Source organism: Larus michahellis, chromosome 2 (assembly GCF_964199755.1).
Source record: "Larus michahellis chromosome 2, bLarMic1.1, whole genome shotgun sequence".
Taxonomy (NCBI): Eukaryota; Metazoa; Chordata; class Aves; order Charadriiformes; family Laridae; genus Larus; species Larus michahellis.
The window spans coordinates 58,328,299-58,342,509 of NC_133897.1; the positions used below are offsets into that span (position 1 = coordinate 58,328,299).

The 14,211-nt window shown below is 44.1% G+C and overlaps 1 protein-coding gene across 4 annotated transcripts in view; it reads right to left on the bottom strand.

Annotated features, from left to right (window-relative positions):
* COA1 (cytochrome c oxidase assembly factor 1) overlaps positions 1-13,724 on the bottom strand; it is a 58,377-nt gene extending 44,653 nt beyond the window's left edge. For 2 of the 4 annotated variants that reach the window (XM_074575628.1, XM_074575626.1), the window contains exon 1: positions 13,616-13,722. The gene's annotated coding sequence lies outside the window, so the exon portion shown is untranslated. Of the gene's footprint in view, positions 1-12,644; positions 13,408-13,615 lie in introns of those variants that run through there. The other 2 variants (XM_074575630.1, XM_074575629.1) reach the window with 2 other exon arrangements.
* Between the last annotated feature and the right edge of the window lie 487 nt (positions 13,725-14,211).

Here is a 14,211-nt window from a genome sequence, read left to right on the forward strand (position 1 = left end):
TCCTTTGAAATGTTTTGTGTTTGACACTTCCTCTGTAGCACAGCAAGTCTGTGTTTTTCTCTCTTGCACGGGTTGTGGGCTGAGTTTTGTTTCGCTATTTTGTCCTTTTTTCTTTCACAAATCAAGCTGTCAGCAGCATGGGAAGTAAATCTGTAACTGGGACACGTAAGAACTCTGTTCTGAGACTGCATTGCTGCCCCCAGTAAAGTCACCCTTGGAAACAAGAGCACTTGAGAATATCTTAGCACGCAGTGAAAGACTTTTCACTGTTTATTTAGCTGAAAAGGAAAAACATAATTCAAGTAAAAAACCCCAGAGATTAGAGATGCTAAAAGTATGCGGTCTCTGCTGAGCTTCCTGCTACTGCAGGCCGCAACCTCTAAAGAGCACTGTGTTTCAATATCCGCTTTGGTGGGGACAATGCTTTTGGGTCGGGAGATAAACCTAGTTTTCTTGGACTGATATGAAAGCTAAACAATAATATAAGCTCCTCTCCTACTACCACAACCACTCCCAAAGCTAAGGGAGTCCAGCCCAATGCCAAAGGGCCACGCTGAGCACAGCTGGTTGCTACACATATTGCTTTAGCCTGCTATTAACTTCTTCCTCTGCTCCTTACTTACCGCCCTGGATCACAGCTAGTAGCTGTACTCTCCACGTGTCCCGCCTCCATCCCCAGCAGATCCATTCCCATCTGTCCCCAGATGCCACATCTAGCCACCACTTCCCAGGTGGCCCAGTTTACCTAACCTCGATCTCCTGCTGGGCCCTGGAGCCTATCTCCACTGTCAGATGCACCGCGCTCAGCCAGCCCAGCTATGTAATTAGCAGTGCAGCTGCACAGCCACCAACCTGCCAGTACGCATGTGGCAGACCACTTCTTGGCAACTATTAATCATATATTGCATAAGAAACAGTCCCTTAACGCTGGCTAGTCTTTCCACTCCCGAACCATGTCAAGGACATAAAAGCTTTTGGCCATGCCGAGAAGTGAACAAAATGAGTGGTAATTAACTCTCATGACTACAAAGGCTAACAACTTCGGCACTTGCAAAGGGGATCAGAGGCAGCTGAGCTGAGAAAGAACTGTAGCAGAACAAGTATTTGCCTGGGAGCAAACACTGCCGGAGTGCTTATTTTAGAATGAATAGTCATGTTAGTTAACTAGAGCTAACTACTGAACAAATAGCTCACGTTACAGCATACCAAGGTACACTAGATGCATCCTTTGATCTACTGACTGACAGACCTACTGCAGTGTTCTTTTTTTTTCAGAAATAAACCCCCCCACCTAATTTATCCTTCATAGCTGGTTCTGGTTTTTGGTACAGAGTCTTTTCACAGATTAATAGCAATGAAACTTGTATGAAAAAGGAACCTAACATGGTCTTACTCATTGCAGCAGGAGATATTTACATTCAGTGTGAAATGCTGTTTGCAAAGAAAAAAGGAGCAACCAAATTTGAAGTTTTTCTGTAAATCGACACGTGTGACTGTTAACCCCTTACTCGTATCTCTATCAGGACGGGTGAGCTTTGGTGCACTAAATGCCCTTGTCGTTTCTGACCTTTTAACACAACTGCAGCCTCTCAACATTAGGATTTGGCCTGCTGTTCAGTGGCATACTATGTAGCCTGCCACACTAGGGCGTGCCATTTACTTAAAATACCGGTGTGGACAATGACTCCTATCGTTTTCAAGAAGTAGGGGAAGAGAGCTGGTTTTTTCGGAGTGCTTTTTAAGGTAGACAAAATTCATCCTGAAAATTACAAGTAAAATGTGTTCTGATTATCACCATGCAAGTAAAGACATCTTATCCAGAAACACACATGAATTGATGAGTAAAAGTTTCTTTTTTACACTGATCATAAATTTAAGGGATTTGACAGGGATTAAAGATTCACTTGTCAGCTGTTATGTCCTTTAATAAGCTTCTTAACATTTATACTGACAGAAGCAGCGTGTCCCCAATTTAGCAAACCAGACTATCTCTGTTCAGGTTTCACTGCAGCTTTGGAGGCCTGGAAAAACTATTAAATGCAGTGAGTCTTCTGCCCCCTTTAGGGAAATAATCTACTAAATAGATTTTCTTCAGACCCAGCTTTTGTGGAATGGATAACAAAAGTATTAACTTAATTTCCAGAAGCCACACAAAGTGTGTGTGGCTCTCCATGCTCTATTGAAGAGAAATTCACATACCAGAAACCCGTGCTGTGCTCTGCTATGTCCTGTTCTCATACCTCCTGCCTTAGTTCAGGTCCCCAGCAAGTTTATTCAGCTTATTCAGCTCGGTAAGGACGGCTTCCTTGTAAGGCACCTGACAGCAGCTAGGGGTTCTCCATCACAGGCAACACGACCACTGACCGTCTAGCCCAGCCAAACCGTCTTAATCGCTGTTTTGCACTTTCATCTGTAACATGGAAATGAAAAAATTCTTTCACCTTTCCAGCTAAATATTTTTCTACTTTTTAAATGGTATGTTCCTTGGGACGGAGTGTCAATCACATACTTATCCAGAACCAAGCACAAATCACCCTTTGCTTTAATCCTTTTTAGGATGTCTGGATAAGAATCACCCCCTAAAATGTTAAACATGCTTTTGTTTAACAGCATTTTTGAAGTTCAAACCAACTGTAAAGCAGACCAGGCAGATTTTCACTTTGGGCCCTTAGATTTATCTGGTTTCATTCCTCCTGTCTTTCTACGCTCTGGGCGATTCCAGGCAAGTTTCTTGCTGGTCTCTTACACTTGTTTTGTGCCATCTTACGCTGCTGGAGCCATGCAAGTAAGGAACTGTAATAACAATACTAACTGCTTAGCTTTGACAGGACATAGCTATTTTTACTGGATTACTTTTCTGGCACAGCACTTAAAGCACCAAATGATTTGACACCTGTAATTTTATACTTGGAATAACACAAGGTATTCATGCTTCTTTTGTAATGTAAGATAAAAGCAAACACTACATATGTTCTCATTCCAGTGCTGCTGTCTGGCAGCTATTTGCCTAAGGAAAAAAAAAGTACTGTTACATTACAGAATATGTGGAAAAGTAAAAGCTATGGAAAAGAAATCATTAAATAGCTAACTTATTCCCCTGCTAGCACTAGACTGCTCCCTGCAGCATGTTTCAGAGTGTTTTGTCCAGTCTGGTTTTACAAGTTTCACATTACTTTCATTTATATCTTTAATCCGGCACTAAGTCCAATGCGGTTTGGTGCTGCTTATTTTCCTTGTCTTTCAATTAGAAGACTCAGTGCTAGACCAGCTGTTCATATAGAGTTGTCTCCAAAACTACCGAAAAAAATCTGGAGTCTTTCCACTGATTTCAACAGGCTTTGGATCAGGTTTATGAAAAGACGGCGAGTACATTTCGTGTAAGACTAAGCAGGTTATAGTCAGCAAAAGAGGATTAGCTGTGTACAATCCAAAGGCATATTACTCTGCGTGCTTCCGAAACAACTGGCTAACACTTTCGCTTTCTCAGAGAGAACGGGCCAGATTTGTTTCTGATGCGCTGCCGCTAAGTCAATGCCACCATGCCAGGAACGAATTTGGTCTGGAATCTGCCGAGTTAGCCTCATTACAAGTGGGATCTTCCTAAACTGGAGGTGAGGAAATTTATTTTCTAAAATGTAAACGAATAAGCAAATGCTTTCTGCATTCCAGTTGAAGTATAGGTCTTTAGAGAGACCCCTATGGGATACCAGGAAAAACACAACGTGTGTTTTGTCTTTCCTCTGTCAGGAAAGCATGGACCCCCTTTCTTCTTCGGGACCTGAAATGGGTCATATTTGATTTAAAATACATATACTCAGACCTTCACTTTCTGTCACCAAAACAGATGGGCAGCCCCAAACCGCTTATTTGTGCGTATTTTACAGAGCACTGATACTTCAACACACACCTCCCGTGCATGCTTCTGAAGCTACGTGTTTTATCAGGAATTATTTTATCACTGGGGGGATTCATTCTGAACAATACAATCAAACGAAGACGGTGGCGTGCACTTATTCTTCCCACCCTTTCAAAGGTCACAGCAAACCATGTCAGAGTTGGTGATGTTCTCAGCCGCTGAGAATGCTTTAATCAACCAGACTTTTTTTCTGCTCTCTCTGTTCCCTACGGACAGGGGACTTCATGGCACTGCTTTGTTGTACGATGTATACAGTTATAACCTACGCTAAAAGTATGCCATTAATGAATGAACACTGGGTGTGTGTGTGTCAAGCAGATGAGAATGTTCTTTTGATCTTCTGTGCTCCACCACTGTGGCAGACGGATGCCTAAATTGTTTTATTAATGCACTGACATCTTCCATCTTTTCTTAAACAATATCGAAGGAATAATGAGAATTTCATCGCATTTTGATTTTCTGCTCTTACAGCTCAAATCCAGCTGGATGTTATGCAGTAGGGAAAAAAACTGAGAATTTTTTTTATTATTCCAGAGGGTTGGGAAGAAGATCTCATGTGCTTGGCACTCTGAGGCAGCCATCAGAAGCTTCTCAGATTTCTGTTAAATTTCAAAGCAGTTTCCACACAATATGGGAGATGTATTTAGCTTTAGGTACAATTTTGAAACTAGTTCAAGGGAGCAAGACAAGGGATTCAAAGCCTTTTTTTGAGGATACCTTAGAATCAGAGTAAACATTTTTAAAAAGCATAGAGGTTTCTGAACATGATGATAGCAATGCTTTTAGCCTCCAACATATGAATAGCTGGGGAAAAACAAATAACACAACTGGTTTGAGGCCATAGAAGCATATTAAAGAAAGTTTATATGGTGGTAAGACCATGATGTAGAAAATCCTTGATGACCCTTCCAAAAATATGATTCTTATGTGGTGATGTGATAAAAACTGTAAATCCACCCAAATTTCCCCAGACTGAGTGACACAGCTACAAATGACAAGGGGGAGAGAAAAAGAGGCAAAGTAGGGCCTCTGTTCTGGAAAAGACAGAAGTCAAACTACTGTTTCACGGGCAGCTAAGCTGATTGAACAAGTCACTGTTGCAAAAGTGCGAGGTCAAGTCTCAATCTCTTTCCCAGCCTCCTGGCTGCACTTGCAGCAGCTCAGGTAGTCTTATCCTTTACCTTGTATCTGTAATTTAGTCAGCTGATCTACCTCGTTATTCCAGAGAAAGTTATCCACCTTTCTGCTATTTTTCTGCCAGGCTAATAGGTCCCAGTGGCTAATGGACAGATCTAAAACATGCCAGAGCCAGCGCAACGTAAGCCGAGGGACGGCCAAGACCAAGGACTGCTGGGAGGGGAAAGGACTGAGGACTGTCACCTCTCTCTTCTGGCAGTAGCAAACCGTGAAATTGTCTCCAGGTGTCTCATGCAAGCACTTCGTGCAAGGACTTGTCATTAGAAGGGAAAGGGGAATCAAAGGGAGAAGTGGAACAAGTATCGGTCCTGATCATTTTTGCTTTGGAGGAGTGCGGATATAATGATGCAAACTAGAGGGGTAGGAATCCCCTATGTCTGCAGAGGATTTCGTGGGCAGAAAAAAGAATGTGCAAATGCAGCAGCTGCAGCACACCCAGGAGCCAGGGGATGTATAATCTATATGCAAATAACTGCATAGTTCCCCCATGAAAGCACGGGGCTGACTGCACAGAGTCTTAGTAGCTGCACAGTATGTCTGCATTAAGTCTGCTGCTTCTGAAGAGTTTTACGCTTACTACGCGTGGCTGGACAGCACAGCACACACACAGAGCTGCTCCTGCTAGGCTACTTCATGTTCTGTAACTGCAGTGCATGCTCACAATGCTAATGTCCAGAGTTTCCAGACATGCAGCAGCTGGTTCAGAAATGCCTGCTCCCTATAGCTACCAGACATCCGGAAAGCCCAGACCAATTTATGAAGTCCTCAAAATCTGCCTAAATGTGATTTCCAGGTGGAAAGAGTAAATGTGACTGGGAAAAGGAAGCCTGCAACATCCCGAAAGTCCCTCGCTACCTGTAGAAAAGGAAGCATAGGACAACAGAAGCTCAGGAACACTTGTTCTGATGAACCGAAGGCAGGGCTGGAGCTCAAATCTGAACTTCTTCACCTCTCTTCTCTACTGACTTGATTTACCCTAACTCCATTTTAAAGCAAATTTGAAAGGACGTGCTTTCACATAAGGGAAATATGAAAGGTGTCTTGCAGTTCAGCTTCATAAATGTTCCTGTTACTGTGTCCATTACAAAAGCTGCATAAGGAACTTCAGGTCTAGACACTCGTGAAGAAAATAACTGTAAATCAATAAGAGGCTATGCAGTCATGTAAAATCCACCCTTCTCTCTCCTTTATATGGCGTTGGCCTATAAAGCTAATTACTTACATACCTCACAGAGACGCAATACTTAATTAATATTTGTTAAGTACTTTGAAATTCTGATGGAAGACATCATACTAGCGTGCATTATGACTACTACAGTGTAAAAGTGATGCCAATGGTGTTGCTTAAGTGGAATGCTGGAAGGATAGCTATTCGGTTTATCATTTTAAAAAGGGGAACGGAGACGAAGAAGGTTTAGGAAAGCATTTTAAAACTCAGTTACCCTAAAGGAAAAGGGAGAACTGGGGAGGAGAGGAGCTAAAACAGTTTTCAGAGGAATTTACTGTGCAGTGTGCATTAACTCCTGCAAAGTAAGGAAGTAAGAGCCTACAGCAAAATCCTGGCTCCAGTCAAGTACACGGAAAATGTTTCACCAACTTCAGTGAGGTGAAGATTGTTAGCTTTTGTCATAATTTCCAAGAGATGCATCCAGCATCCCATATACAGGCTTGCAACTTTGCAGGGTTGCTTGTTTACAGTTTAGGTTCAGGAAATAACCTCATCAAGCTAGGGCATGCTCACCATGTAAAAGCAACTGCTCAGCTTCTAATCATCTTTCTACTACATCCCACATTTGGAGTAAATCTTTCCATTCTGTTAATGAATTTGGACCTGAGCTACCTATTTAAGTTGGTGGCAAAACTCCAATTAAATGGAAGCAGTGTGGAGATCACTGTAGATTTTGTAATAAAGATGGGAAGAAAACACCATGTGTTTAACAGGGGCGGTAACTCATATACACCCCTGGAGTTCAACTCACTTACTCAGAAGTCTGTAGAATTCGTAATTAATGCCTGACTGAGAAAAAAAGGAAATAACAGAAATTCAGACAGCTTATTTTTTTTTTTTTTTTTCAGAATTAATCCTGCATACCTAGCAGAATAAAGATTGGGAGAAACATGTTCCTCACCACTTCTGGGTAAGGCAGAGTTAAAGAGCACATTTTTCAACCGGAAGCTTTGCACCTGGGAGGTTCGATGGAGAAAGGCTATAAAGAGTAGCAGGTGACAGGCATCAAAATTTGCGAGAAGGTACCTGGGAGCTTCTAGCATTAGGAGGAGTCATTTTACAGGGGGCATCTGCAGTTACTTTAGGTAGGAAACTAAGTAAAACTGCTAGGATGCAAGTTTTGTTTAATTTTTATTTTTTAAAAAGGATTGAAGCCTATTATTTGGTGTATATGAGGCTCTTAGTAAGCTATTACTTGCCTTTTTCTAAGTGGTGTGTGATGGCTTCCACTGACTATCTACTAATGTACTCCGATACAGCACAGGGAATCTTAGAGGTACTATTTATTGTAAACCATCTGTTAAAGTAGGCTTTCCAACTATGCTACATATAGAAATGTTGTACTATAGCAAACCAGCACTTCTAAACCAGCTTTGTGTCTATGCAATTGCCTAGACCAAATGTAATGATAAAGTTATACATAGCGACTTTCCCTCTTCACTTGTGCTAGTATGCTGTATCTTTCTAACTGTACTGCAAGCTCTGAAGCACGTAGGCTTTTAGTTTTCTCACTCGGTGCTTGTACAGCTGTATCCACAAACGCACATATCCAGTAAAACCCAAGGAAATCTTCCTGGATGCCAGGATTGGCTTAGATAGCTGCAGGTCTAATAACATATGCAGTTCTCTGCTTTCTGTTTAACAGAGGATTTTCATAAACTTCTTGCAGCAGCTCATGCTGTAGCTTTAAGTGCTTACAGTTGCTTTCCAGTCCTTGTGGAATAAGCAACATCATTTTTCTACCTAAATTCAATAGTCAAAATGGGCTGGTGTATGACCTCTGGATCCCAAGGAAAAATGATGGTAAGGGGTCAAGGCAAAAAAATTCAAGCCTAAAGCTTTTACTAGCTACCAGTTAAATGCCTGATACTTGAAGTCATTGAAAATAGTGTAGTGCCACTTGTTTAGACATATAGGCTGGGTCTCCTTGCTCTGAATATTCATTAATAACGTACTTACTGGACAACCAGTCCCATCAAACATGGCAAATGTTTCTTTATAGTCTGCTTCTTACTATGGCTGGAGATAATGTGGGCTGGCAGCATAGAGGAAAAAATATCCTGTCTACTGCTTGGCAAGGCTGCTTTCAGGGAAGACCACTGAAAAAATGCTTACTATGTGTTTTGGAGAGGTCTAATTTTGTGGAGGGGCCAGAAGAAAATGATACAGGAGATCAGAGTTATGTATGTCAGTCAAAGACCGCTACTTAGTGATGTGTGCATTGAGGTGACAAGAGCTGAAGGACTTTTCAAAGAGACAATACCATTCCTCATTTTAAGACCTCAGAAAAAACACGGTGCTGCTAAGTAAGGTATTTCATGGCTTGCTCTCTTCACTGTGTGTCCATCTACATTATCCCTGACTTTTTACCTGTCTGGCTCTGGCTATCTCCTACTGGCTTATGCTTGTTTTTCCCCCCAGTCAGCTGAAGAAGAGCTCAGCAGCAATCTCTCAAAAAAACCCACCTTTATGGAGTGCAGCTGAATAAGAGCATCTAATCAAGCCTAATCACTCTAACCCACCATGCTTTCCAGAGCAGGTTCTTGCAGTTCTCTAATCTTCTAACTTATGTTTCTGTGCCTGGTTTCAATGTTAACGCTACTGTCCTGGTTCTCTTATGCTACAAGCAGGACACAAATCCCTGCTTTACTGTTAATTTGTGTCTCTGCCAAGTGATACCAAAGTGAACTCTTGTTCGGCAGTCTAGTCACACTGTATCTACAAATGTCTCTGCATTCTGAGTATCTTCTTATTTTCTCCTACCTCCTAAGTACCCTACATGCATTTCCCAGCCTGAGGTCAATGATTTTTCATGTTACATTCAAATGAATGTTGTTCAGATGAGCATATCTTTTCAAGTAGTCCAGATCTTGGTGTACCACCCTGTGTTTACACCTTCAATTTGTGGTGTTCATCAACACCATACAACTAGTTGTAGAGATTCCTGTAAAGTGCTAAAAGACTGGAAAGCACTGGGTTGAGGTCTTTGGGACTGCGTTAGACTTCTGTTGGATCAAACTTCCCTATGGATGTTCCTGTTCCTTCTGGGCGAGTTCAATACATCAATTTCTAATTATTTTAATGCTAGACTGATCTCTCTCATAATTACTGATGGCTATATCTACCCCAGGAATAAGTACAGTCTGTAAATCAAAATACCTGATGCTGAGGGCTGTGTTCCCACTATGTGGGTTCTGTGTGTGTGGTTTGTTTAGACTAGCTCCTGACTGCTCTCATGGACTTCCCCGCCTACGAGCTGTGGAAGGTGTAAAGCGTTCTCCTGTGGTGCAGCCTCTGGTGGTCCATCTGTAAACTTCAAGTCAAAGCGCAGTACATGGAGGCAATCTGCTTCAAAAGCACCTCTTAGCTCTAACTCATTTAACATCATCAAAGTGAGCATCTACACTAGTGCTGGAGCATAGATCAACACCTGCCAGACAGACTGGGAGATTACTACTGCCATTAACGAAGTTAATCCGCATCTGGAGAAGGCACACAGTGATGTGGAAGATTTCTATCTCTTTGTTAGTTAATGGGAGAAGCTTACAAAGTCATTCTTCAAAGCAGATACAGCTACAGATATGAAAAAGGAAAACATTCCCTGTTCACGTGCCTCCAGTTTGATCTTCAAGAGGTCTAGTAACTTGATGGCAGAATATATTTTTAGGTAATGGATAATTTGGCTTACAACATTTATTATACTGATCAAATTAACAGCAGGAACAACTTTTTATTGGGTGTAGGGAGGTGTGAGAAAGGCAGGGAAGGGGCAAAACCCCCCAAATTATCTGCTATGTACTGAGGATAAGCAGAGTACTCTCAGACAGCTCCGGAAACGGGGACTATACATTTTAGCTGGTGGTAGGCTGTGCAATCACTTAATGAAAATATGTAAATACCAAGAAAAGAAAATTACCCTGCCTTGGGGGAAGAGGAGGGTTTAAATATAACTGTTAGTACTGCTGTGCAGTTCTTAAACAGAGAAAAAAAAACCACCGCCACTCCACCAGATCAAAGTACTCTATTACTTAACTAAAGAGACTGTAATAGCAGAAAGCATCCCTGAAACACGCTTAAAAGCAAATGTCAGTATAAATAGCTGATGATGTTTTTCAAGTTGCTCACAGCAGGGAAAAGACTAAGAAGCAATGCTGAAATGACAACTGGAACACTGCTAGTAAAATTGCAAATTTTCTTGTATCAGGTAGCTTTTCGTAAGTACATTCTCAAATAGTTTCTATTCCTTATGATGTGCTAAGTAGAAAAAAAGTAAGACCGCATCTTCAAGAGGTTAGCTCCCACACTAGCTGTACGGTCATGTAACTGCTGCTTACTTCCAGAAACTGAGAAACAATACAGCCTTTTTCTGCAACCTCCTCAGTTATGCAAAATCATAGCTCGAAACTGTAGACTGAGTCACTAACAGCATTATAGACAAATAGAAAAATCCAGCTAAGTCCCTTTCTTCCCTTTTCCCTCCCCTTCACTTGAATATGCAAGCATTTCAAGATCAAGTGTTCACGCATATCACTTGTTGACTTCTGTTTCTGTGGCAGTTGTGCAGTTGGACAGGCAGTGAGGTGTCTCCACGAAAGCAGGCTAGAGCTGATGCAGCCTTCAGATCTGTATCTAGAGTTCTCTCCTAATTCTCAGAACCACCACAAGTTGGGTTGCCACCAAATCATCCTCGGAGCTGCTCTAAAAGCTGTGCTGCAGACTAGGTAAGGTAGTACAGGCAGATAAGAGAAACTGCTGTGCAACAACAATGCTCGAATACAGCTGTGTTGTTTATCAGATAAATTGCATTCACCTGTGCTGGCTAAACTGTGGCGGGTAAAAGGAAAGGTCAAGTGCCCTAGCAGCCACGTTGTTAGGGAAAGCATGCTTGGACCTGTCTCTTTGTGTGAGCTCCAACGCTTAAGGTGCCTTAAGCGTAGTGAAAACAACCCCCAGCATCAGTTCTTCCTCCTGCTCGATTTTATGTTGTGGTCACAGCTGCAAAGGTAAGGATGTTATTTTGCTCTGCTGGCATTGAGTCAAAACCCAGAAGTTTGTATTAGAAAAGTGGCCTGGAAAGTACTATATTAACAGATATGCAAAGCCTCTGACTTCTGGGGAATAACCAGCTTTGAAGTAAAATACATGCAGCAATAATCCATGCACACTTCATTAATTTCAGAACTGCAACAGCAAAGTACTACTTAGAAAAAGCTGTAAGATAGTAATGAAGGGTTTGGGTTTTATTTTTTTCTTTTAATCCCCAAAGCTCCTTATCTCCATTCTCCATGTTTTTTCATTCAATTTACAGTAGTCTAAATTAAAGCACATCTAACAAAAAAATGACACATTAAGTTTGACTAACCTCTTCACCCCCCTCTTGGTGAGAAGCCTTTCTTGCTCAGGGGAATAAACGCAACAACTTTAAAATTGTTACATTGCTTAAGATAACTTTTCTTTGCGCTTTGTGTTCAAAGAAATTTGGCTGATTTTGGATATTTCAGCGCCTTAAATTATTATGCTGAGATAACGAAGGCAGCAATTCTCGTCAAGTCTTAACTAAGACGAAATGATCTCTAGGCACTAAGCTGCCAGAAAGGCAGTATTTTGTTATCTGTCAAAATGCACACATCTCTCTCTACCACACCCCCAGTCAAGTTTACAAACCCTCAACGCGGGCTACTGCATGATATGAAACATCAATTTACTGCTCAAATTTGAGTCAAAGCTTAGAGTCAAAACAAAGAGTAGGTGCAGTTTAACACTGCGTTTAAGTGCAGCTGTGAGTTGCTGCTGCAAGAGGTGCTCATGCCCCTTTTCCCTCCCTGCTGCAGGACTGTGCAGCTGCAGTGTATGCCATGTCCAGAAAGCCCTCATCCACTGGAAAACGAACTTTTAAAAAGCCAGCTGATCCCTAAACCTGATACAAGAGGTACAGCGCGATGTGCAGCTGGGCAGTAGAATAGGGCCATCTTGCTGTCACAGCCTGCTATTACTCCAGCCTGTGAGGCGTGCCTAAAAGAGGGGGGGCGGCTCATTTTTTTTGCTTCAACACTTTAGCTTATCAAAAACCGGCTCTAAAAGAAGCAATCCGGACCACTCATACCTCATGCTACATGCTCCCACTTCAAGAGTTCATGTAAATCAGCAGAAAGTAATTGATTTGAGTCAAAACCAACTAGACTGGGAGGCAGGAGGAACTAGCCCCACCAATAAAAAGGGATGGGGGGGAACTTTGCCTGGTTTAGTTACAGGAGCAATCTTAACCTGGAGAGTTTCAATTTTTAGAGCACACAGAGCACATACCATAGCAATTCCTTTTCTTCAAGGCATCACAAAGAATATTAAATGTGCTCAAGACAACCCGATCGCTTCTCAAGTTGTATCACATGATGAAGCAAATTCGGCTGTAGTTTTCTTCCTACGTGGACGAGTTGCTGCAACTGACTTGCTTTATGCTTTGCCCTGTTTCTTCAAATTTCTGCCAGCTGTGCTTCCAACACCAGGTCTCCCACAGCGCGGGGTGCTGTGGGCCCGGGCCTGTTTTACTGTCCTTGGGCTGAGGTATTTTACCCACCGTGGCCTTCTGTGCCCTTGGCCGTGGGGCAGAAGCGATGGCACCCCACACACTCCTCCACCTCAAAGCCACTTGGCTAGCACCACCTCTGGAAATGACGCTGAAGCAGGCGAAACCAGCGTTAAGAGGAGCAGGCCTTCACAGCCGCTTGACTGTTTTCTGCGTGCTGGGCTTTGTTTGTAGCTTGCGAGATAAATTCGCCTCGCATCCCAACTTCTAAAAGGGGGTGAGGTGTATTTAAAGTGCAATTACCATTAACGAGGTCCCGGCAATCGCACTGTGAGATGATGCGTGTGTAATTACTGCGCTTGCTCATCCTCTTACGGGTCTAAGACTCCTCGCTGAGCAGGCCTGCGGCCACTTGGCCGTACTGCTTCCCTCACCGCGATGCCACCCGCCTCAGTGCCTCTATTGTCCCACCCGCCGCCTTTGTAAGTGTCCGCCGTTCCCTTCACGGAGCCACCGCAGCCATCCCGGATCTTCCCCCGGTGCAAACTCACCCCCCACGCCCCCTTCCCGCCCCCCGCCCGCGCGGGGCCCGGCGGCCCCCCCGCCGCCATTTTGTGCGGCGCCCAGCCCGCCGGCGGGCGCAAACTGGGGGTGTCACCGGGTTCCGGCACCGCCCGTGGGGTGGGGGCGGCGGGGCCCCGCCCTAACGGCCGTAACCGCGCCCGGGGCTCGGCTGCCCTTCCCCACTCACGGCAGCGGCGGTCGGCGGGAGGGCTTCACGCGTGGGCCGTGGGGGCCGCCATTGCCGCGGCCTGCGGTGCCGGCGGGGCGCGGCAAGGGGGCGCTGCCGGGCGGCGCTGCGGAGGGGAGGGGAGGGGAGGGGAGGGTGTTGCGGGGGTGGAGCCGGGCCTCCTTGTGTGTTTAAAAGGCGGGTGTTTGGTTAGGGCTTCTCCTTGGAGGCAGGGTTGGGGCTTTGCTCGGTTTCCGCTTGGGCCTTTTCGCCGGGGGTGGCGGGCGTTCCCCAGCAGCGGCTTCGGCTGTGGGGGGTGAATTGGGCGAAACGTGAAGAGACGGCTGCGGTTCCCCGTCGCTGCCATGGCCGCGGTGCCAGGCCTCCCCGGGACCCGCATCCCGTTCAGCTCTGACCTGATAACCCAAAACTCACCTGAACTTGCCGCCTTGTTCTGGGAGTCCCTGTTTTTTGTGGTAGATTATTTTCTGAGCCATGCCTTAAACCAAGGGACACCATAAAATCACCTTTATGTATGATCCGAGGGCTGGAGCACCTCTGCTATGAGGACAGGCTGAGACAGTTGGGGTGGGTCAGCCTGGAGAAGGAAAGGCTCT